This window comes from Bos taurus, chromosome 11 (genome assembly GCF_002263795.3).
Source record: "Bos taurus isolate L1 Dominette 01449 registration number 42190680 breed Hereford chromosome 11, ARS-UCD2.0, whole genome shotgun sequence".
Lineage (NCBI taxonomy): Eukaryota > Metazoa > Chordata > Mammalia > Artiodactyla > Bovidae > Bos > Bos taurus.
In genome coordinates this window covers 60,397,215-60,420,852 of record NC_037338.1, presented here as the reverse complement: position 1 = coordinate 60,420,852, position 23,638 = coordinate 60,397,215, and the positions used below count along the sequence as shown (strand labels likewise).

The 23,638-nt window shown below is 42.2% G+C and overlaps 1 pseudogene; it reads left to right on the top strand.

Moving 5' to 3' along the window:
- The first annotated feature begins 88 nt into the window (after positions 1-88).
- On the top strand, positions 89-23,638 carry LOC132346589 (protein O-linked-mannose beta-1,2-N-acetylglucosaminyltransferase 1-like; annotated as a pseudogene).

Below are 23,638 nucleotides of genomic sequence, written 5' to 3'. Positions count from 1 at the left end.
TTTCTCCTTCTTTTTCTCTTCAATACATCTCACAAAATGAATCCTCAAAGTTATCTTACTAGGTATTTTAAGTTTCTTATCTGAGCCATTTTTTAAAAAGTAATAAGATGTAGGAAAAAATAGATAACTTGCACATTTACATTCATTTATGTACTGAGAGTTACTGTTAAATTATCCACACCATCATCACTTTTTCCTTTACCTACTTTCATTCCAGTTTATTTTTAAAACATAAATTATTAGAAAAGTTTTTATACTAGTTTTTTAACTCTGTTTATTATGACAGGTGGAAATAATTGTAGCATCTGAGTTATAATCTTAATTGGAATTAAATATCACCCCTGTTTTATAGATGATGAAATTGTACATAACAACTTGTTCAGGACAAGTCTCCAAAGTAACTCAGATTTAACCCTTTAATACTGAACCTTTGCATGCTGTTGTAGATACTTGTCTTTCTGTGCATAATGTTAGTTTGATTTTATGAATCTTATTTTGCTCTTTGAGCAAACTTTTGCTTCAAAAATTCAAACCAGTCATAAAGATGTGATTGAGTAAGATGTTTTTAGAAGAAATAGATCTACCTCCTTTAAAGATGATGAACTAATAAAGGTATGTATAATAGTACTGTTTACCAACTGGCAATTTATGCCTTAAACTACAAAAATGAGGTGATTTTTCTCAATTAAGGGCAAATGCCTACTCCTAATTCCTTTCCTACAGTTTGTGTTAAACTCATTATCATTAGATTGAAAACTCTCCTTGAGAGTTGGCACTAGTTAAAAATTCATCTTTCTATTCCTTGAATATTTTGCACAGGATTGTCCATATAGTAGGTACTGAATAAAGGCTTGAATAAATAGATGGATATAGTTTTAAATTTTACTTATAATTACTTCAAAATGAGTACACACAGATTGAAAACATTTCCCTTTCAATTTATTGAGAACCTGTTGAAACACAATTCACAAATTGTAACATTTAAAACGTAACTTGCTTCCTAAGGATTTATTCTGCATTCTGTTTCTTCTCAGTTTTTTGGGCAGTGTATAGGACTTGGTTTCAGGACCAAGCTTCAGTTTTCTTTAAAAATGGGAATTGTATAGTCTGTGGGGTCGCAAAGAATCAGACAGGACTGAGCAACTTCCACTTTTCTCCACTTTACGTATCTTGGGTGGCTGTGGGAAAGACTGGCGTAATATACAGAAAAGTTCTTTGTAAGCTAGGGTATTCAAGTGACAGTGTCAGAGGACACAATAGTCCTCAAGAAACTTTTAACTTTAACTAGACCTTCTTTTATTTAAATGAGATACAAAATTATTTAAATATTATTTTGTTAGAAATTATATTTGAACCGACCCAGATAATCATGATGGTGTGATCACTCACACTTACCTAGAGCCAGATATCCTGGAATGTGAAGTCAAGTAGGCCTTAGGAAGCATCACTACGAACAAAGCTAGTGGAGGTGATGGAATTCCAGTTGAGCTATTTCAAATCCTAAAAGATGATGCTGTGAAAGTGCTGCATTCAATACGTCAGCAAATTTGGAAAACTCAGCAGTGGCCACAGGACTGGAAAAGGTCAGTTTGCATTCCAATCCCAAAGAAAGGAAATGAATGCCAAAGAATGCTCAAACTACCGCACAATTGCACTCATCTCACACGCTAGTAAAGTGGTGCTCAAAATTCTCCAAGCCAGGCTTCAGCAGTTGTGAACCGTGAACTTCCAGATTTTCAAGCTGGTTTTAGAAAAGGCAGAGGAACCAAAGATCAAATTGCCAACATCTGCTGGATCATCAAAAAAGCAAGAGACTTGCAGAAAAACATCTATTTCTGCTTTATTGACTATGCCAAAATTGACTATGACTGTGTGGATCACAATAAACTGTGGAAAATTCTGAAGGAGATGGGAATACCAGACCACCTGACCTGCCTCTTGAGAAACCTGTATGCAGGTCAGGAAGCAACAGTTAGAACTGGACATGGAACAACAGACTGGTTCCAAATAGGAAAAGGAGTACATCAAGGCTGTATATTGTCACCTGCTTATTTAACTTATATGCAGAGTACATCATGAGAAATGCTGGGCTGGAGGAAGCACAAGCTGGAATCAAGATTGCCAGGAGAAATATCAGTCACCTCAGGTATGCAGATGACACCACCCTTATGGCAGAAAGTGAAGAGGGACTAAAGAGCCTCTTGATGAAAGTGAAAGAGGAGAGTGAAAAAGTTGGCTTAAAGCTCAACATTCAGAAAACGAAGATCATGGCATCTGGTCCCATCACTTCATGGCAAACAGATGGGGAAACAGTGGAAACAGTGTCAGACTTTATTTTTGGGGGCTCCAAAATCACTGCAGATGGTGACTGCAGCCATGAAATTAAAAGACGCTTATTCCTTGGAAGGAAAGTTATGACCAACCTAGACAGCATATTAAAAAGCAGAGACATTACTTTGCCAACAAAGGTCTATATGGATGTGAGAGTTGGACTATAAAGAAAGCTGAGCACAGGAGAATTGATGCTTTTGAACTGTGGTGTTGGAGAAGACTCTTGAGAGTCCCTTGGACTTCAAGGAGATCCAACCAGTCCATCCTAAAGGAGATCAGTCCCAGGTGTTCATTGGAAGGATTGATGTTGAAGCTGAAACTCCAATACTTTGGCCACATGATGCAAAGAGCTGACTCACTTGAAAAGACCCTGATGCTGGGAAAAATTGAGGGCAGGAGGAGAAGGGGACGACAGAGGATGAGATGGTTAGATGGCATCACTGACTCAATGGACATGGGTTTGGGTAGACTCCAGCAGTTGGTGATGGACAGGGAGGCCTGGCGTGTTGCGGTTCATGGGGTCACAAAGAGTTGGACACGACTGAGCTACTGAACTGAACTGATATTTGAACCACTTACTATTTTTTCTTAATAAATTTAAGTATACTTGATTTACACTATTATATTCATTTCAGTATACAGTATAATGATTCAATATTTTTATAGATTATACTCCATTTGAAGTTATTACAAAATAATGACTATATTTCCCTGTGTTGTACGGTATATCCCTGTTGGTTATTTATTTTATACCTGGTAGTTTGTGTCTCTTAATCAACTCTTTGCCTATCTTCCTCCTCCCCCTTCCCTCTCCCTACTGATAACCACAAGTTCATTCTCTATATCTTTGAGTCTGTTTCTGTTTTGTTATATAAATTCCTTTATTTTATTTAATTACCTTATTTTTGGCTGTTCTGGGTCTTCATTGCTCTGGGTAAGATTAGTCTATAACACTGTCTTGAAAGTAGTTGTTTTTTTTTTTTTTCCCCTTGGCCACATCACACAGCATGTGTGATCTTTGTTCCCTGACCAAGGATTGAACCCTATTGGAAGCACAGAGTCTCAACCACTGGACCACCAGAGAAGTCCCTTAAAAGTAGTTTTTAAAATGCAATAATTATTTTTAAAACTTCTGCCCTATTAGAAGAAGGTGGTTGAATATGGTGTCTTATTTTGGAAATGTTGGTTTAACACTTGATGATAAAGCAGTCTGAAAGATGGTTCTAAGCTGAGTGTGTCTCAGCAATGGGCTTGAATGCCCGTCATGCTGAGAAAGATACTGCACAAGACTCCATGCTTAGTATTTAGTATCCACGTATGATGAGGTTTGCTATTGATCACAGTGGACATAAATGCTTATTTCAGTCATCTGCTAACTTTGAACTTTTTGGCTCACTCCAAACAAGACTGATTAGACCATCATTGTTTTTGCCTCCTTATGTAGCTGATTAAGAGCTCATACCAGGTACAGGAGGAGCACTCTGATATTTTCCTGTCCCTTGTGCTTGTGTTGAGAGTGTTAGCCTCAGTCAGAGGTGTCTTTGCAGGATTTTCTTTTAAAGCTGCTTGTCTGTTTTGTGAAGATTGGTTTTGGAAAGCTGCTGATACAATTTGTGAAGCTACCTGCCAGGGCACACACAGCCTGAGCTGCATAGCCACAATAGTCACGGGAACAAAAGTAGAGGCCGTGTCCCGGACTGGCACTTGGCTGTCTGAGGACCGGACCATGTGAATAGCCAGGGACAATCCACACAGTCAATTTGGTAAAACTGACTTTTTTCAAACAAAATGAGCAGAAATGTTCTAGTAGTCACTTCTTTCCACACCAGATGGGGCATCTTGCTCCCTTCTGCTCCTGTGTGTGCATCCCACTTCAGAAATACTGCTCTGGGTCCCTGCTTCCTCTTGCTGAGGTCAGTCAGTGTGGCTCGATCCAAGAGTGATTGTAGGGATGGGGTCACCAAGGCAAGTAGGGCAGAAAATAAAGAGCCGGTTGTTCAAAGTCAAGGAATACACACAACATGTTATCATTGGACTTGCTGATAAATGCACTTTGCATGAGTCGGGTGGAGGCAGAGTCAACCAGAACTCTCCAGTCCACCACGGCCCCCATATCCAGTGATGTATAATTGCAAGGCCCTGTGGAAAACTTTAGAAAACCATGCCAGCTTGCTTCACGGCACCCCTGGAGAGCTGAAAGGAACCTGCCGATTGAATGAGTCTCAAGGAGGGGACGAGTTATGACTAATGTCCTGGTGGCCCATGGTTCTGCCCCAGGAGAGCGCACACAAAGGGTCAGAAGCCTAGTGTGTGCCGCACCCACCCTCTGAAAGGTGAATGTGAGGAAACTGCGTCTGCTCAGACACTTGAAGATAAGATCTTACTGCAGAGGGTGACAACCAGGTGGTAACAGCTGAACATTACATAATATGTTTTGTATAGAGAAGGTATTTTAAAAATTGCTTTAAAGATAATGTTATATTCTAATTCTAATCGTATCCTTTAAAATATCTACTATTACATGCATTTCAATTCATGTTACAGTAAGCATTTCAATTACTCAAAGTTCTCCTTAAAATAGACAATGGTTTAATTACCATTTGGAACTGACATCACAACTAACCAGGAGAATCCAAGTCTTACAAAGATGAGTGACAGAGATGATAAATGAGAAGAGAGGAAGGAGAGAAGACAAGACATGGAAGTGAATGCATTGATCAAGGCATTCTGTAAAAAGCAGTTGAAATCTAACAGAACTGATAATAAGTGGCCAAAGAGTTCAAAGTGCAAACTGTCAGGAACCTAGGAACTCAGAGAAAATGGGGATAAATTCTGGATGAACCTTAGGTGCTTTCCAGTTGAAAAACCAATGAACAAACCTCTGAATCTCAAACACTGGGTACCACAATTCAATTACATCTCCGAAAGAAACCAGAAAGTTTCCCAGAGAGTTGTGCTACCTCATTACATCTCCTGTAACAGAAATTGTTCGCTTAGACTTAAAGCCACCAGTTTCAGTTCAGTAGTCCACATCCTAGCACATCTTTAAAGCAGTCATTTTCTCACTGGCAGGGAACCCTCCAGCCATTCTGAGCCACTTCACGGCCTCAACAAACCTTGCCCCCTCATCTCTCTGGCTGCATTCTGCTTACCCCGTCTGGAGCTCCGCTTTCTCTCCCTGCCTGACTCCCCAGGGGTCTGTGCATCTTTACTCCTGTCACTTTTTCCAGGGGTCTTTCTGGTGCCTTTGACGTTACCTTGACATGTAGCAGCTCTGACTCTCAAGCAGCATAAACACCTGCCAACTCAGAACCTCCCCTTGTTCTGTTGTAGTTGATAGCGATGGTCAATCCTTGCGGGCCAGACTTTTCTTTCAACTTTCAATCCCCAGGACTGGCCCATTACCCTTCATACAGGAAGGACTCAGTCTGTGTTTTTGAGTGACTGATTAATGAATAAACCTAAAATATGTTTCAATAAACATATTGAATAAACATTTCAATAAGCATATAAAGCATGATACGTTTCAATAAACAATTTCAATAGTATGACTCTAAGAATAACTTTTTTTCTAAAATTGTTACACTAATCTTTATTTGAGCATAACACAAGGGTTTTCACTACCAACTTCTTGAAGTATGGGATTTAAGCATTTAAAAAAAATTAATCTATTTAATTTTAGTTTTTTTTTTTTTGCTGTGGTGGGTCTTTATTGCTGCGTGTAGGCTTTCTCTAGTTGTAAGTAGGGGGCTACTCTTCGTTATGGTGCATGGGCTTCTCATTGCAGTGGCTTCTCTTGTTACAGAGCACAGGCTCTAGGCGCTCAGGCTTCATTAACTGTGGCACACAGGCATAGTTGGCTCTATGGCATGTGGGATCTTCCCAGACCAGGGATCGAACTGGTGTCCTCTGCTTTGCATGGAAGATTTGTAACCACTGGACCAGCGGGGAAGCCCCTAAGCATCCTTCTTTTAAAGCAGGCTGTTTTACTGAAGGCTTCTGATTCTTTTATTTTAACTGGAGAGCTAGCCTATAAATAATATATATAAGATAATCAGAATGCTCCATAATACATACTAATTTATTCAGTCAATAAGAGCTTAATCTAGGTACTGAGAACACATCAGTAAACAACAACAAAAAAGAATCCCTGCTCTCATGGAACTTACATTCTAGTTGGGGGTGATGGGGAGGAAGGTTCAAGAGGGAGGAGACATGTATACCTATAGTTGATTCATGTTGATGTTTGGCAGAAAACAACACAATTCTGTAAATCAATTATCCTTCAATGAAAAATTTTAATAATATATATTAAAACATTATGTCAGCTGATGAATAAAGAAAAATAAAGCAAGGTAAGGGGGTAATAAATGACTGGGGAAAATTAGAGTCGAGGAAGGCTTTTCCAATAAAGCAGCACTTGAGCAAAAACCATGAAGAAAGTAAGCACTGTATCAGTTCAGTTCAGTTGCTCAGTCATGTCCAACTCTTTGCGACCCAATGGACTGCAGCATGCCAGGCCTCCCTGTCCATCACCAACTCCCGGAGTCCACCTAAACCCATGTCTATTGAGTCAGTGATGCCATCCAACCATCTCATCCTCTGTTGTCCCCTTTTCCTCCTGCCTTCAATCTTTCCCAGCATCAGGGTCTTTTCAAGTGAGTCAGCTTTTCACATCAGGCGGCCAAAGTACTGGAGTTTCAGCTTCAACATCAGTCCTTCCAATGAGCACTCAGGACTGATCTCCTTTAGGATGGACTGGTTGGATCTCCTTGCAGTCCAAGGGACTCTCAAGAGTCTTTTCCAACACCACAGTTCAAAAGCATCAATTCTTCGGCGCTCAGCTTTCTTTATAGTCCAAATCTCACATCCATATATGACCACTGGAAAAACCATAGCCTTGACTAGATGGACCTTTGTTGGCAAAGTAACGTCTCTGCTTTTTAATATGCTGTCTAGGTTGGTCATAAAGTGTGTGGATAACTGCAAAGGGCATCTCAGATAAAGGAACAGCAAGTCCAGTGGCCCTGACGTGGGAGTGAGCCTGGGGTTTTGAAGAACTACAAGGAAACCAGTGAGGCCAGAGCAATGAGGGACAGAGAGTTATAAGATGTGAGGTTAGGAAAATAGTGGGGCCCAGATTCCCTGGAGCCTTCTACACCACAGTAAGGCCTTTGTATTTTGTTTTAAATGAGATGGGGTGCTCTGCAAGTGCTGAGAACTGAAGAGGGACTTGAGTTTGAAATGGCCACTCTGGCTGGTGCATAGGAGACCAGGGAGGGTGGTTTCAATGATCCAGTCATCCAAATGAGAGATGATGGTGGCTTGGACCAGTGTAGTAATAGAGGCAATAATGAGAAATATTCAGATTCTGGATCATTTTAAAGGTGACATTAAAAGAAATTTAAGGTGGAATGTGAAAGAAATTGATGAGTCCACAGATGAAGTTTCTAGATTGAGCCACTAGAAGATGGAATTGCCACTTGCTGAAATGGGAAAGACTTGGGATAAAACGGGTTAGGGAGGTTGGCTTCCCAGTTGGCACTAGTGGTAAAGAATTCACCCGCCAGTGCAGGAGATGCAAGAGATGCATGTTCAATCTCTGGGTCAGGAAGATCCCCTGGAGGAGGGCATGGCAACCCACTCCAGTATTCTTGCCTGGAGAATCCCATGGATAGAGGAAGCCCAGCAGGCTACAGTCCATAGGGCCGCAAAGAGTCAGACATGACTGAAGTGACTTAGCACACAAGAATTATTTTACAACTCAACGTGAAAGTGAAGTCGCTCAGTCGTGTCGGACTCTTAGCGACCCCATGGACTACAGCCCACCAGGCCCTCCGTCCATGGGATTTTCCAGGCAAGAGTACTGGAGTGGGGTGCCATTGCCTCAAAGGCAGAGGTAAGTAAACCATTTACTGGTGGTGGGAAGGGGGGTCTGTTAACGTGGAAAATGCTGAGAAGGGAGCCAAGGAGAGGCAGCGGCCCTCAAATTCAGCACACTAACAAGTTTAACCAGTCTCTGCAGCCCTGGGGAACTTTTCATGATTTTTATACATTTTAGGCCAGATATGGAGTTACCATAGTTCTTAAAAAGGAACTAGAGGATCAAGCCATTTGAAAATTCTTATTTAAAAGGAAGTCAACATGTTATCTATATACAACTACCTTGTGATTAGGCATCATCCATCCCGCCCCACCCCATATACCCATCTATCGTGTTGTGCTTTTCACACCTTACTTTTTTTTTTTTTGGCTGTGCCTTGTGGCTTGCAGGATCTTAGTGCCCTGACCGGGACTTGAACACTGGCCTGGGAATTGAAAGCACCAAGTCCTAACCACTGAATGGCCAGGGAATTCGCTTTCACGTGTCATTTTAATGATGTAGTCCCTTCTCCTCTCCCAGGAGTAACAACTTACCTTTGCCCTCTAAGCCTACCTGAACTTATTCTTATCGTGCATCCCAGATATAGTAATGCTGTAGTTTCCTGGATAGCACGTTCTATGCCTAAAAAAAAAGAGCCTACCTTAAATCCTGGGTTCAGCTCATTGTTAGAAAATTTTTTCCATTGTCTGTAAACAATTACTAAGAAGCTTTAAATATGTTTACTGTTAACAACTAAAATCTCAAAATACTTCCTTTGAAAACAAGGCAATTTTTGCTCTCCCTCCTTTCAGTGGTTGTCAGATGGCCGCTGCCCCTCTCCACTGAGTATCCTGGGATCACCTTCCAAATAAATACTTGTACCCAAATCTTCATCCCAGGGTCTGCTTTGGGGAAAGCCCAACCAAGACAGTGGTCTTCTGAACATCTGGAATGTCTAGCAGCATTGGGCCTGCACTTCACCTGGTAACAAAGGGCAACGTCAGAGGCAGCTGACTCTTGCATGGCCATGTGTCCCTCACTCTGGACAGCCCTCCCTGGAGGCGGCCGAGCAGGCATCTCAGTGTGGAGCTCTGCACATGTGAGGTGCAGGCACGTGGAAATTTTTCTGTTTTACATTTTCAAGCAGTGAGAGAGACAATGAACAGATATACATCAAAGCTATAGTATAATCTATGCCATGTGTGTAATTGAAAAACTAAATATGTAGTTAAAAAATACTTCTTCTAATAAGTATTCTGTCATTTTAATACTCTGTCAATTTTTTCTTTTTTCTATATGTTTTTTTTCTTGGTTCTTTATCTTCTCAAGTTGGGGTTTCAAGAGTTTCATTTCAAGAACTAACTTACTTTGCTTAATTTTTGTCTGGGCTTTGGGTTAGCTTGAGTACTTTCAGGAGGATGTTTATTAATAATGCTTCAACTCCAATTAGCAATCTCTCCTGGAAGAGTGAACACTCCACAGTCATTTCTAAAGTAATTCTACAACCTCACAAAATCTGATTTCCATAAAAGAATGTGAAAATCATCTCAGATAATTTAAGCAGCAATTTCATCTGACAAATGTGAGATTTGACTCTTTCAAATAAAGATGTGGAAAGCAAAATTGCTTTCATGTGAAAAATACACAATTAAAATTTTTTCAAATCAATTACTCATAATGCTTTCCCTAGAGATTTGCTTCTAAATAAAAACTGAGAACTATTATTAAAATTTCAAGACCATTTATCTTTCCTCTGATTTTAAGACATGGTTCCTGTTGCCATTCCCCAGGTGTTTAATGTGAAGATTTCACAATGACACTGACAGAATAATAAGGAGCAACTGCAGTCACTGCCATATCTGAAGCCTGCTCCATGTAAAGTAAGGCCAGATTCTTAAGCAGGGGCTAAAAATAGTAACATGCGTTTTAAAATAGAACCTCAACATGCATTTATTTAAGAAGTGATGGTTCCTTCAGAGGAATAGTTCTCAGTATATTTTGAGCCACTGTGGATAAGCACATACTTAGAACACTCCTTCTGGTTTGAAATTGATTTCTGAGCTTAGGGTGTATTCTTTTGAGTATCTCAGTGGTGTCAAATATTTCTTCTTTGAGAACAAGTTAATTTTTTAAAACACTGACAAAAGTAACTTGACAAGGCTAGTGAATAAGATAAGTAAAGTAGTGGCATTCATTTCAAAAAAAAACTAACAGCAAAATAACCAGACTGGTGTTCTCACCTTGCTCAGAAGTCACTTCTGAGATGGATCTGTAAGTGTTTGGGCTCTGAAGCTCTCCGAGGGCAGGGCCTGTGACCATTTTGCCAGTTACTGTACCTGGTGCATTGTGGGTGCTCAATAAATATTGGTTGAATGACTGAATAAAGGCAAAAATTGACAATGGTGCTAATTCTGTGATACTCATTGAATGCATGTATTTGAAATAGTTGTTTAAAAAAGAAAATAGTTTCTATTATTTGCAAATTTGACAGTACTCTAATGGTTTATAGGAAATGCCCCAAGCTACTCAACTTAATTTTCTTTGTTTTGACATAATACCATCTTCTGGATATAGTCTATTTTGAAAAATAAAAAGAGCACTTTTTCAGTGAGTATATTGAGTAGATAGGGCAAACGGAATCACTCCTGTTTTATAGGTTAGAGCACTTGATGCTGGACTGTTAAGTAATTTTCCCAACATTAGTGTTATTCGTTAGAATATTTTTAGCCAGTAATAATGCAAATCCTAACTTAGATGACTAATGGCCATTTCTGACAGAAACCACTGGGAAAGGGGAGGGGATTGAGTAATGAAAATAATACTATCACATAAATGACCTAGTTACAGAGAAAAGTCCTGTGCATTGTAGTGTTTTCTGTACGAGGGAAGTCATTTTAACCTTTGCAAGTAATCATATGTTCTGTTTGAAATGAATTCTGGAAATAATTTATCCCACAGAGCAAGTCTTTTCTAATTCCTCTCACCAAGCAGGGTCTGAGCAGAATCTTTCATATACTTTAAATGTGTCATGATGAACAACAGTGCTACTCATTCAAAGACAATACTATTAACAGCCTTTGTAAATCCAGTCTCTGCTCCCACTAAAAGAGACAACCTAACTCACCATCCATCCATAAAGCCAAACAACAAACTTAAAACTTAGGGCCTGGAAGGAGAAAAGGATGAGGAGAAAGGTAGATAAGTGAAAACATTTATCTTAACTAGTTAAAGTCAGAAAATCTGTGATCACTTATAAATTCTTGGTGGAGGAAAATTCTTAAAGAGATGGAAATACCAGACCACCTTACCTATCCCTGAGAAAGCTGTATGTGGGTCAAGATGCAACAGAACCGGACATGGAACAATGGGCTTGTTCAAAATTGGGAAAGGAGTACGTCAAGGTTGTATATTGTCACCCTACTTATTTAACTTATATGCAGAGTACATCATGTGAAATGCCAGGGTGGATGAATTCCAACCTGGAATCAAGATTTCTGGGAGAAATAGCAACAACTCAGGTATGCAAATGATACCACTCTAATGGCAGAAAGCGAAAAGGAACTAAAGAGCCTCTTGATGAGGCTGAAAGAGGAGAGTAGAAAGGCTGATTTAAAATTCAACATTCAAAAAATGAAGATCATGGCATCTGGTCTCATCACTTCATGGCAAATAAATGGGGAAAAAGTGTAAACAGTGACAGATTTTATTTTCTTGTATTCCAAAATCACTGTGGACAGTGACTATAGCCATGATATTAAAAGACGTTTGCTCCTTGGAAGAAAAGCTATGACAAACTAGTCATTAAACTAGTATTAAAAAACAGACACATCACTTTGCCAACAAAAGTCAAAGCTGTGGTTTTTCCAGTAGTCATGTACAGATGTGAGAGTTGGATCGAAGAATTGATGCTTTTGAATTGTGGTGCTGGAGAACACTCTTGAGAGTCCTTTGGACTGGAAGGAGATCAAACCAGTCAATCCTAAAGGAAATCAACACTGAATATTCATTGGAAGGACTGATGCTGAAGCTAAAGCTCCAATACTTTGGTCACCTGATAAAAAGAGCCAACTCGTTGGAAAAAGACCCTGATGCTAGGGAAGATTGTGAGCAGGAGAATAAGCAGGTGATGGAGGATGAGATGGTTGGATGATATCATCAACTCAATGGACATGAGTTTGAACAAACTTCAGGAGATAGTGAAGGACAGGGAAACCTGGCATGCTGCAGTCCATGGGGTTGCAAAGAGTCAGACACAACTTAGCAACTGAACAACAAATAAATTCTTGGTAGAGAATTAGATATATCTACCTCAAGTCCTAACCAAAAAAAGGTCCCTTATGATCTAGATCCTGCCGTGCCCACCTCTCTGATCTAATTTCCCGGAGCCCCATTGTTAGACATTCCGCTCCAAAGCCACACTGGCTGTCTTGCTGGTCCTCCTGTTCCTCCAACACACCAAACCTTTAACCACCACAGGACCTTTGCACATGCCTGTCCTTATACCTATAACATTTTCCCCAGATTGTCACCAGACTTGCTCTCTCACCTCATTCAGGCTTCTGTTCAAATGTCACCTCTGATAAGCCTTTTCTAACTTCTATATCTAAAAAGGCACCACTTCACATTCCCAGTCTCTCTTACTCTGCTTTTCCCATAGAGCATTGATCATTACTATAATGTAACATATTTATTTGTGTATTTATTGTCTCTTCTCCACTAACATGTAAGCATCCCAAATGCAGAGATGTCATCTACATTGTTCACTGCTGTGTCCTTGGGCCTAGAAGAGAGGCAAGCAAATATCATTCCAAAATATTTATGAGCATCTGCTATGTGCCAAGCACTGTTCCAGATGCTGAGCATATAGTGAACTAAACAAAAATCTTTGCCCAGTGGAGCTTATAGTCTAGTCACACATGGTAAGTGATCAGTATATGTTGAATGAATCCTCAGGATTATAATCAAAATCCACTAAAATAAACATTTATCTCCATGTTGTTGTTTAGTTGCTAAGTCGTGTTTGACTTTTTTGAGCTCCCGTGGACTGTAGCCGGCAAGGTTCCTGTGTCCACGGGATTTTCCAGGCAAGAATACTGGAGTGGGTTGCCATTGCCTTCTCCAGGGGATCTTCCCGATCCAGAGATTGAACCTGTGTCACCTGCATTGAAGATGGATTCTTTACCACTGAGCCACCAGGGAAGCCCATGTAGCCCCTCGGTAACCCTGGTTGTATCAGTTTCCTGCGGCTGTGTCACATATCACTACGAACAGTCTCTCATGGTTTTGGAGGCCAGAAGTGTGAAATCAGTGTCACTGGGTCAAAAATCAAGGTGTTACAGGGCCTTCTTGCTCTGGTGGTTTTAGGGAAAGATTCATTCCTTGTCTCTTCCAACTCCTGGTGACATTCCTTGCTTGTGATGACATCACTCCACTCTTTGCCTCCATCTTCACAACACCTTCACTATGTCTCTGTCAAATATCTGTCTCCCTCTCTCTTACAAAAATGTATGTGATGGCATTTAAGACAACCAATAATCCAGGATTATCTCCCCATCTGAAAAGAAATCTGAAAGAAAAAAAAGAAACCCCACATCTGCAAAGTCCCTTTATCCAGATAAAGCAGCATTTACAGGTTCCGGGTGTTTGAGCTGATATCTCCAGGGCCATCACCTAGCCTACTACACTGACATTTTTGTATTAATAGCTAAAGGGAAGCTCCCACGAGAATACCAGGAGGTATCTTTTTGCATTTTTCCTTTGCTGTCCTTGGAAAACATATTTATCTCTGGAAAACAGAAAGGCAATGACTATTTTCAAATATAACAATAGAATTGCATTTTCCAAAGACTTGTATAATAATATTTGTGAGTCGTTCATATAAGTGTTTGTCTTCTATCCAGAAACTCCCACAAAATTAATGAGCAGTGGAGATGGCAAAGCAATATTTGAGAACAAGTTGTTTTATATCTTGTACCATGAGATTCCCATCATGATTTGCAGACAGAACATAAAGCCCTTACCATTCATCACTTACAGTCATTATCTCCTCATCATGAAACCAGGTTGTGATCTCAGAGTCCTTGCCACGTGCCAGGGCACAGAACTGTGTCAGCTTCACAGCTAGAGCTGGAGTCCTTACAGCATTTAGGGGTATTTGGGGGCCCCAACGATAGGAGAAGAATAGGCATGACTAACAATAATGTAATTTTGATGCTGTTAAGTCTTTCCAAAATTTGATTTGGAGGCCAAGAATTTAAACTTGTCCTGCTTTTTGGCCTCTTAAAAACAAGTGTGGGCCAGGGTGGGGCCACCAGGGGCGTGGAGTAGATGGACGCTGCAGTGTGATGGGCAGAGCTGTGTGGGCCTCAGCGGGGCCTGGGCTCCCTGAGCCATTCCTGCAGGTATGGGTTGGTCAGGACAGTGGTGACGACCCCTGCACCCCCGCCCCTTCCGCCCCCCAATACAGCATGGATAACTGGAAGCCCAGCCCCCTCATCAAGCCCTTTGAGGTGTGGAAAAAGTGGAGTGGTATCTTACCGGGAAGTAGAAACTGACCTGGGCTTCCCTGGTGGCTCAGACGGTGAAGAATCTGCCTGCAATATTGGAGACCTGAGTTCGGTACCTAGCTTGGGAAGATTCCCCTGGAGGAAGGCATGGCAACCCACTCTCTTACCTGGAGAATCCCATGGGCAGGGGAGCCTGGCAGGCTACACAGTCCATGGGGTCACAAAGAGTAGGACACGAGTGAAGCAACTTAGCAGGCATGCACGTGCCTCATATAGATGAGACCATGGTGCTGTTCCTCAACATGATGGCACCTGGCCAAGGGTTCACCTGCATTATTAAGGACACAGGCTCCTTCCATCTCAAGGACACAGCCAAGGCTCTGCTGAGGAGGCGCGACAGCCAGGCTGGCCCTGCCCTGGGCTGGAAAGAGACCTGGGCCTTCGTGGGATGAAAAGGAGATCCTATCCTTGGGGAGAAACATTCTGACTCACCTGCCCTCTCCTCCTGCGGGGGTTCAGTTCTGCTGAAGACAGATGTGCCACTAAGCTCAGCTGAAGAGGCAGAGATGAAGATGTGCCACTGGGCAGACATGGAGCTGAACCATCACAGCTGCTGCTTCTGCAGCAAAATCAAGGGCGACGGGAACATGTACAGCTGCAAGGACCCCACACCTTCCCAGTTCAGCCCTGACCCACCCCAGACAACAAGGTCCTCAATGCACCTGTGGCTGTCGTTGCGGGGAACCGGCCCAGTTACCTGTACAGGATGCTGTGCTCTCTACCCTCAGCCCAGGGGTTGTCTTCCCAAATGATAACAGTTTTCATCGATGGCTACTATGAGGAACCGACTGCTGTGGTGGCTGCTGTTTGGTCCAAGGGGCATCCAGCACACTTCTTTCAGTGTCAAGAATACCCTTGTGTCTCAGCACAACGAGGCCAGCCTCACTGCCACTTTCAACCTGTTTCCGGAAGCCAGGTTTGCTGTGGTTCTGGAAGGAGGACCTGGACACTGCTGTGGATATTTTCAGTTTCCTGAGCCAATCCATCCAGCTGCTAGAGGAGGACGACAGCTTGTACTGGATCTCTCCCTGGAATGACCAGGGCTATGAGCACACAGCTGAGGACCCAGCACTGCTGTACCATATGGAGACCATGCCTAGGCTGGGCTGGGTGCTCAGAAATCCTTGTACAAGGAGAAGCTTGAGCCCCAGGGGTCCACACTGGAAAAGCTCTGGGCTTGGGATATGTGGATGCCAATGCTGGAACAATGCAAGGTACAGAGTGCAACATCCCTTATGTGTCCTGATCCTACCACTTGGGCATCATTGGCCTCAACATGAACAGCTGCTTCCATAAGGATTACTTCCGGAAGCACAATTCAACACAGTTCCAGGTGTCCAGCTCAGGAACATGGACAGTCTGAAGAAGCACGCTTATGTAGTGGCAGTTCACAGGCTGCTCAATGAAGCCAAGGTTCTCGACCACAGCAAGAACCCTTGTGAAGACTCTGTTCCTGCCAGGCACAGAGGGCCACACCTACACGGCCTTTATCCGAATTGAGAAAGATGATGACTTCATCACCTGGACACAGCTTGTCAAGTGCCTCCATTATCTGGGACCTGGATGTGCGTGGCAACCACCGGGGCCTATGGAGATTGTTTCAGAAAAAGAACCACTTCCTGGCGGTGGGTGTCTCTGCCTCTCCCTACTCAATGAAGAAGCCACCATCAGTCTTCTTGGAGCCACCCCCAAAGAGGCGGGAGCCCCAGGAGCTGCAGAACAGACATAAGAGCCCCTCCACGAGCCTGCAGGGCTGGGTGCTGTATACCCCCAGGCAGGCTAGCCCTTCACCCAATCCTTTAGGATTTTGTAGACACTGGCAGGGGCTGGGGATGTTTTGTTTTTAACATGAGACTTAATTACTAACTCCCAGGGGAGGGTGTCCCTGCTCCAAAACCTCTGTTCCTGAGTTGGAGGTCTATTTATTTGCTCCCTTGTCAGGAAAGGGCAGGAGAGTGCCTGGGAATCACGGGGATCCCTGGGTACTTGATCCTGCCTGCCCTTTGTAAACTCCCTCCTCCCAGGCTGGGCTCAGAATCTAAACAATTTCCTGAAGGCCTTGGAAAGAGGCTGAAGCCTAGAGGGCCTTGATTTTTTTTTTTTTTTTGACTGGGGTGCTACCCTGAGGGTGGGGCAGGCCCTTACTCAGGAAACTGCTATGCCCAAACCATGGACAGGCCTAGTTGGGGCCCACTGGCTGATGCAGACTCACTCAGAGACCCTCAGACACGGAACCAGGCCTCTTCTCAGCCTCTTCTTTGTCCAGATTTCCAAAGCTGTATAAGGTGGTCATTGATTAAAAAAGGAGAAAAGCTCAAAAAAAAAAAAAAAACCACTAAAAAACAAAGAAAGAAAGAAACAAGTGTTCTACAACTTTATTCAAAGTATTTTGACAGTTTCTTTAGTGGGAAAGAGTATTATGGATTAGATAAATATGGCCAGTTTTAATCAGTGTGTAAAAGCACACTTATTTTTCATAATAGTATTTGGTCTTGTGAAAATCTCATTCTTAAGTAATACATTCTGTTGATTAAGTCTTGGGGAAAGAAAGATTTAAATGAGTCTCATGAGTCATTTCATTTATGATGGGCTCAGGGTACATTTTTATTTCTTGCCTCAGTATTTTTAAAGTAATTATGAGAGTAAGTTGTGAATTTCTCTTTAATTAGAAAACCTAGTTTTAAAGAAAGACATTGATTCTGATTTACTCTGTATAATTGACAGCATACATTTTTTTTTCTTGGAAATTAAAAGTGTCTCAAATATGCTATTTCATGTATTCATGCAACATTTGTTTTTTGAACACCTACTATTGCCAGGCACAGTACTAGGCACTGGGAATACAAAAGTAAACAAGACCCATTCCCTGCCCTCCAGAGCTGTGCGGTGTAAATGGAGTGGTGACGAGGACATGGTTCCTCACAGACAGTGTGAAAATGGAGCTTTCCTGGTGTGGACTGGGAGCAGAGCCCCACCAGCCTTGGGAGATCAGACACCTCTTGTGAAAGGAATCTGAGGTCTAAAGAGTGAGTACAGGTCAGCCAGTTGGTCAGAGAGTCTGCAGTGTGTGTGAGTATGCACATGTGAAGGCCTAGAAATGACAGAGAGGCTAGTGCTTGGGAAATGGACGTGGGTTAACATGGCAAGAATTGAAAATGACAGGAAAAGGTTAAAATAAAAGAAAGAGGGAGACTAAGACAGCCTCTGAGTGGCCCCCAAAGTTTTTTTTTTTTTTAATTATTTATTTACTTATTTACTTTAGGCTGTGCTGGGTCTTCACTGCTGATCGGGCTTTTTTTCTGGTTGCGGCGAGTGGGGGCTACTCCCTAGATGTGGTGCGTGAACTTCTCATTGCAGTGGCTTTTGTTGCAGAGCCTGGGCTCTGTGGCATGTGGGCTTCAGTATTTGCTGTTCTCGGGTTCTACAGCATAAGCTTAATAGTTGTGGCACACAGGCTTAGTTGCTCTGAGGCATGTGGGATCTTCCCAGATCAGGGATTGCACCCGTATCTCCTGCATTGGCAGGTGGATTCTTTACCAGTGAGCCACCAGGGACGCGCCCCCACCCCCCACACCAAGCTTATTAAAGTCGTGACTTCAAAAATGGCAATGGTATGCTTACGTCTGCATTTTATAATGATTGTTCTGGTTGCAGCGAGAAAATGGATTGGCGGTGGCTAAGACAGAAGCAGAGACCTGTCAGGCTGGGATGAGAGAGGTCCGGGGGACACACTGTGGTTACCTGAACTGGAGCTCAATAGGAAAGGTGACAGATTTGAACAATAATTTTCAATAGTGAAGGACAAGGAAGACAGTCGTGCTGCAGTTCATGGGATCGCAGACTCTGACATGACCTAGTGACTGAACAACAACAATATTCTTGAAACAAAAAGTTAAAGGTGTTCATGGAGCCATGAAAACTTTTAGTGGTCTGTGGTGAACAAGTTTTCAAATGTCTTGTTTAAGCCTAATTTTATATCTTAAATAGACTTGAAAATAGCTTTCTCTAATTTTTATTCCTAAGGTCATCTGACATTAGCCTAAATAAGTAAACCTAACCTGTCGGCACCCCACTCCAGTACTCTTGCCTGGAAAATCCCATGGACGGAGGAGCCTGGTAGGCTGCAGTCCATGGGGTCACTAAGAGTCAGAGACCACTGAGCGACTTCACTTTCAGTTTTCACTTTCATGCATTGGAGGAGGAAATGGCAACCCACTCCAGTGTTCTTGCCGGGAGAATCCCAGGGACGGGGGAGCCTGGTGGGCTGCCATCTATGGGGTCGCACAGAGTCAGACACAACTGAAGCGACTTAGCAGCAGCAGCAGCAACCTGTCCACAGGGTACAGAAACCTATCAAAGCTGCTCTGATCTCAACAGCGGATGTATGGGAGCAGCCAGTATTATCACCACAGGCACTTCTCTTGGCTCTCGGGAGCAGTCAGTGAACTTACCTGCTGCTATCCCGTTCATCAAGTTACCCACCCCCAACCCCTGGGGTGAAGGGATGAATGCAGGTTGCAGAACACACTCAGGAATGGAAAGGTCAGAGAACCTCTTTCTTCCTGAGTCCGAACTACATTCCTCTGCCTTCACCTGGGGCAATAAGGGGCCACTCCTTGGAGGACAGGGTCTGATTTATAAACTGAGAAGGGCTGACAGGTATGTTAAGGAAAAGGCAAATGTTCAGCTGCACTTCTTTTTTTATCCAGCAGGTGGCAATGAGTAAGTGACAAAACTCCAAGGAGAAATATTGAGAGCCAAAGCCAGAAGGGCATTGAAATCTTTAAGAATCTTTAAAATTTGTAATTAAAAGCCAGTTTTTAAAATATTTAAATTTTGTTTAAATTGGCATAAAACAGAAGCCCCTCAAAAGGTTCTCAGGATTACAAACAATTGTGTCAGAAACGAGCATTTTAAATTTTTAATAAAAACAGAATTCTAAACTGTGTCTTTTAATGTAAAGAGATGTCTGCCCAGTCCCAATGGTGAAACAGAATAGTCTGCAGATGACCTCAGGAGACCACTCTGGGTTGTCTGGACAACGGACCAGCTGTGACCAGCAGTCTCCCTATTTCTTCCAAATTCCCCTTTCCTTGGCACAGGTGACTTCCTCCCTCCCTGAAGGAGGGGTCACAGCTTCCCATGGACACCCAAGGAGTCCAGACACAAGCAGCTGGCTCTCTCAGATAATTCTTGACAGTTGACATCTACACAGTCTGATAGCAAGTGGTCTGCATGAACCCCACTGACAAGAATGTTTACAGCTTTGGTCTGGAAGAAGAGAGGATGTCCCTTCATCGGAATGCTCACTTATGACATGTCCCACAGAGCACCTTGCCCCTGTGTGACCTCTGTCTATACCTTCTCTTGCAGATTCTTGGTTGGTAAAGTTCCTACTTAAGCCTGTTCCTGTCTATGACGTTGTGAATTTTCCTGAGCTCTGTTGTACAACAACCTATGCTTTAAATTGCTTTCCAGATGATGAGCGTTCCTTATGCCTTCCATGGTCTCACCATTATGACCTCTCCAGGGAGCAAAATGTATAGAGTGAGATAGCAATCTTCCTAGTTAAAATAAGGCAAGTAAAACCATGGTCTGTTTTCTAATGGACTGTCTTTAAAGCACTTACAATGCACTGTTAGGGTTTGGAATGAGACAAGGAATGTATACTTTTCATTTCTCTGTTATTACTTTTGACAGTGTTGGTTTAATTGATTTGTAAAATTTATCCTGACAATTCTGCCCCACATGTCTGTGGAAACATCCAGTGTTCTGAACACCCCTTTTTCCTGTGTTTTTCTGTGATGGAGGTAGTGAGGCAGAGAAAAGGAAATCTTCCAATGTGAAATTAAGGCATGAAAGACGATCACACATACAACAACAAAGTCTCATGATTTCACAGTTCCTTGCAATATGTTTGTATGAACAAAATTTGTTATCTTTGGTCAACCCAATTAATGACTGAAAAACGAAGACAGAGCAGCTCTCTAAGGTTAAATTATGGAACTCCCTTTTGCGCCAATTTGCAAAAATCACTGTTGTCTTGAATGTGATTAAGATATTGTGTTTGTGAGGGCTTGAGGGGTCAACTTATTTTTTGTTACACCATGTCACTAAATTCCATAAGTTGATGTTGATAATCTTCTTAACCTATAGAATTACAAAAACTCTTTAAAGTTATTTTTCTCACTCTCTAAAACCCACAATACTATAAGTTTAATTAATCACTCTTTCATAACAAGAAATTAGACTTTCAGACAGAGCGGTTATGGAAAACCCCAACATGGTTCCAAAGTTGAATAAAGATAATCTTGTATTTGGACCTTCCAGGTGGCACTAGTGGTAAAGAACCTACGTCTCAACACAGGAGACCTAAGAGACACAGGTTCAGATCCCTGGGTTGGGAAGATTCCTTGGAGGAGGGCATGGTAACCCACTCCAGAATTTTTGCCTGGAGAATCCCATGGACAAAGGAGCCTGGTAGGCTACATTCCTAAGGGTCTCAAAGGGTCGGACACAACTGAAGCGACTTAGCACGCATGCACAATCTTGTACTTAAATAAGAAAATATCTTGCCAATGAGAAAGATATGCTGTGCTTAGTTGTTCAGTCGTGCCCAATTCTTTGCGATCCCATGAACTGTAGCCTACAAGGCTCCCCTGTCCATGGGGATTGTCCAGGCAGGAATACTGGAGTGGGTTGCCATGCCCTCCTCCAAGGGGATCTTTCCAACCCAGGTCTCCTGCATTGCAGGCAGATTCTTTATCATCTACATCACCAGGGAAGTCCAAGAATACTGGAGTAGGTAGCCTATCCCTTTTTTCTAGGGGAACTTCCCAACCCAAGACTCGAACCAGGGTCTCCTGCATTGTAGGTGGATTCTTTACCAGTTGAGCTACCCGGGAAGCCCAATGATAAAGATACTAAAATAAGTAAACTTATGATTTTTCAGTAATTTTAAGGAGTAAAGGGAATTCCCTCTGGTGGTCTCTGTACTTCTGTTGCAAATAGACTGGATTTGATTCCTGGTCAGGAAACTAAGATCCCACAAGCCACTGGGCATGGCCAAACAAAAAGAGAGAGAAGTAAGGTAACACCTACCCATTTGCACATGTCAAAGCAATGGTTTTATTTGTTGACATTATTTGACTTACAAATGGAAACATAATGTTTTATAACTTGCTTTTTAGGCTTAATATATCTTGGACATCTTTCCATGTCATTCTTTCAAAAGAATATGTAATATCCCAATACATGAATATCATTATTCCTGTAACCAATTCCATATGTATAAATACTTGCAATTTTTCAACCTTTTGCTATTATGAACAATGCTGCAATAAAAATCCTGTACATATATCTTTTTATCCTTGAATGATTATTTGTATGAAATACATGAAATTAAAACATCCTTGCTCCTTGGAAGGAAAGCTATGACAAACCTAAACAGCATATTAAAAAGCAGAGGCTTCACTCTGCCAACAAAAGTTCATATAGTCAAAGCTTGGTTTTTCCAGTAGTCATGTACAGATGTGAGAGTTGCATGGTAAGAAGGCTGAATGCTGAAGAATTGATGCTTTCAAACTGTGGTGCTGGAGAAGACTCTTGAGAGTTCCTTGGATAGCAAGGAGATCAAACCAGTCAAACCTAAAGGAAATCAACCCTGAATATTCATTGGAAGGACTGATGCTGAAGCTGAAGCTCTAATAATTTGGCAACCTAATATGAATAGCCAACTCATTGGAAAAGACCCTGGTGCTGGGAAAGATTAAGGGCAGGAGGAGAAGGGGGCGACAGAGAATGAGATAGTTGGATGGCATCACCAACTCAATGGACATGGGTTTGGGTGGACTCCGGGAGTTGGTGATGGACAGGGAAGCTGGCATGCTGCAGTACATGGGGTCGCAAAGACTTTGTGACTGAACAACAACAATTGCTAGAGGTAAAATTGCTGAGTCAAACAATGTGATGGCTTAGAAGTTGGACACGACTGAAGTGACTTAGCAGCAGCAGCTACGTAGTCCCTCCAAAAAACTGAACCACTATATGTTCTTGTATAAACACTGTATCAGGATAGGGCCATAATTTTCAGAGTTTTGTTGCACGGAAACTCTTTCTTTGCAAGACATCTTTTTCAGAATCCAGAATGTAAATCAGAAAATGAGCTTCATTTTGGCAGAAGCTAAAACAGAGGTGGGAGGCCTGCAGTTCTGCTTACCTGTCTCTGTGGTCCCTCCAGTGTGACCTACTGGAACACAGAACAACACAATACAGACAGTTCTTTGTCCACAAATATTATTTGGCTGAAAGTAGGACTAACATGATAGAAGACTTAAAAATTATACAATCCCTAATTATACTTCAATTTCAGACCCAATTTTTAGTAATTTAGTCCCAGCATTTTTTATGTGTTCTTTCATTGGTTTCTTTTTCTTTACAATGAGCCCCTGTTTGTGGCAAAGTTCTGGTCCTTTTAGACAGTCAAATAATTTACACCTTTGTCTAAATTGTACTGAATGTATAAATCCTAAATTTGCTCTCACTGGAATCAACACATTCATTTTTGGTTTGTCCGCATTTTATTTTTTTAATTTTTCCAATTTATTTATTTGGCTGCGCTGGGCCTGCATCGCTGCACACAGGCTTTCCTTAGTTGCAGTGAGTGGGGGCTCCTCCCCACTTGTGGTGCTCAGGCTTCTCATTGTGGTGGAGCATGGGATCTGAGGTGTGCGGGTTTCAGTAGTTGCGGCACTTGGGCTTTGTTGCCCTGCAGCACATGGAATCCTCCTGGACCAGGGATTGAACCCATGTCCTCTGCATTGGCAGGCAGATTCCCAACCACTCGACCACCAGGGAAGTCCAATTTCTCTTCCTTTTA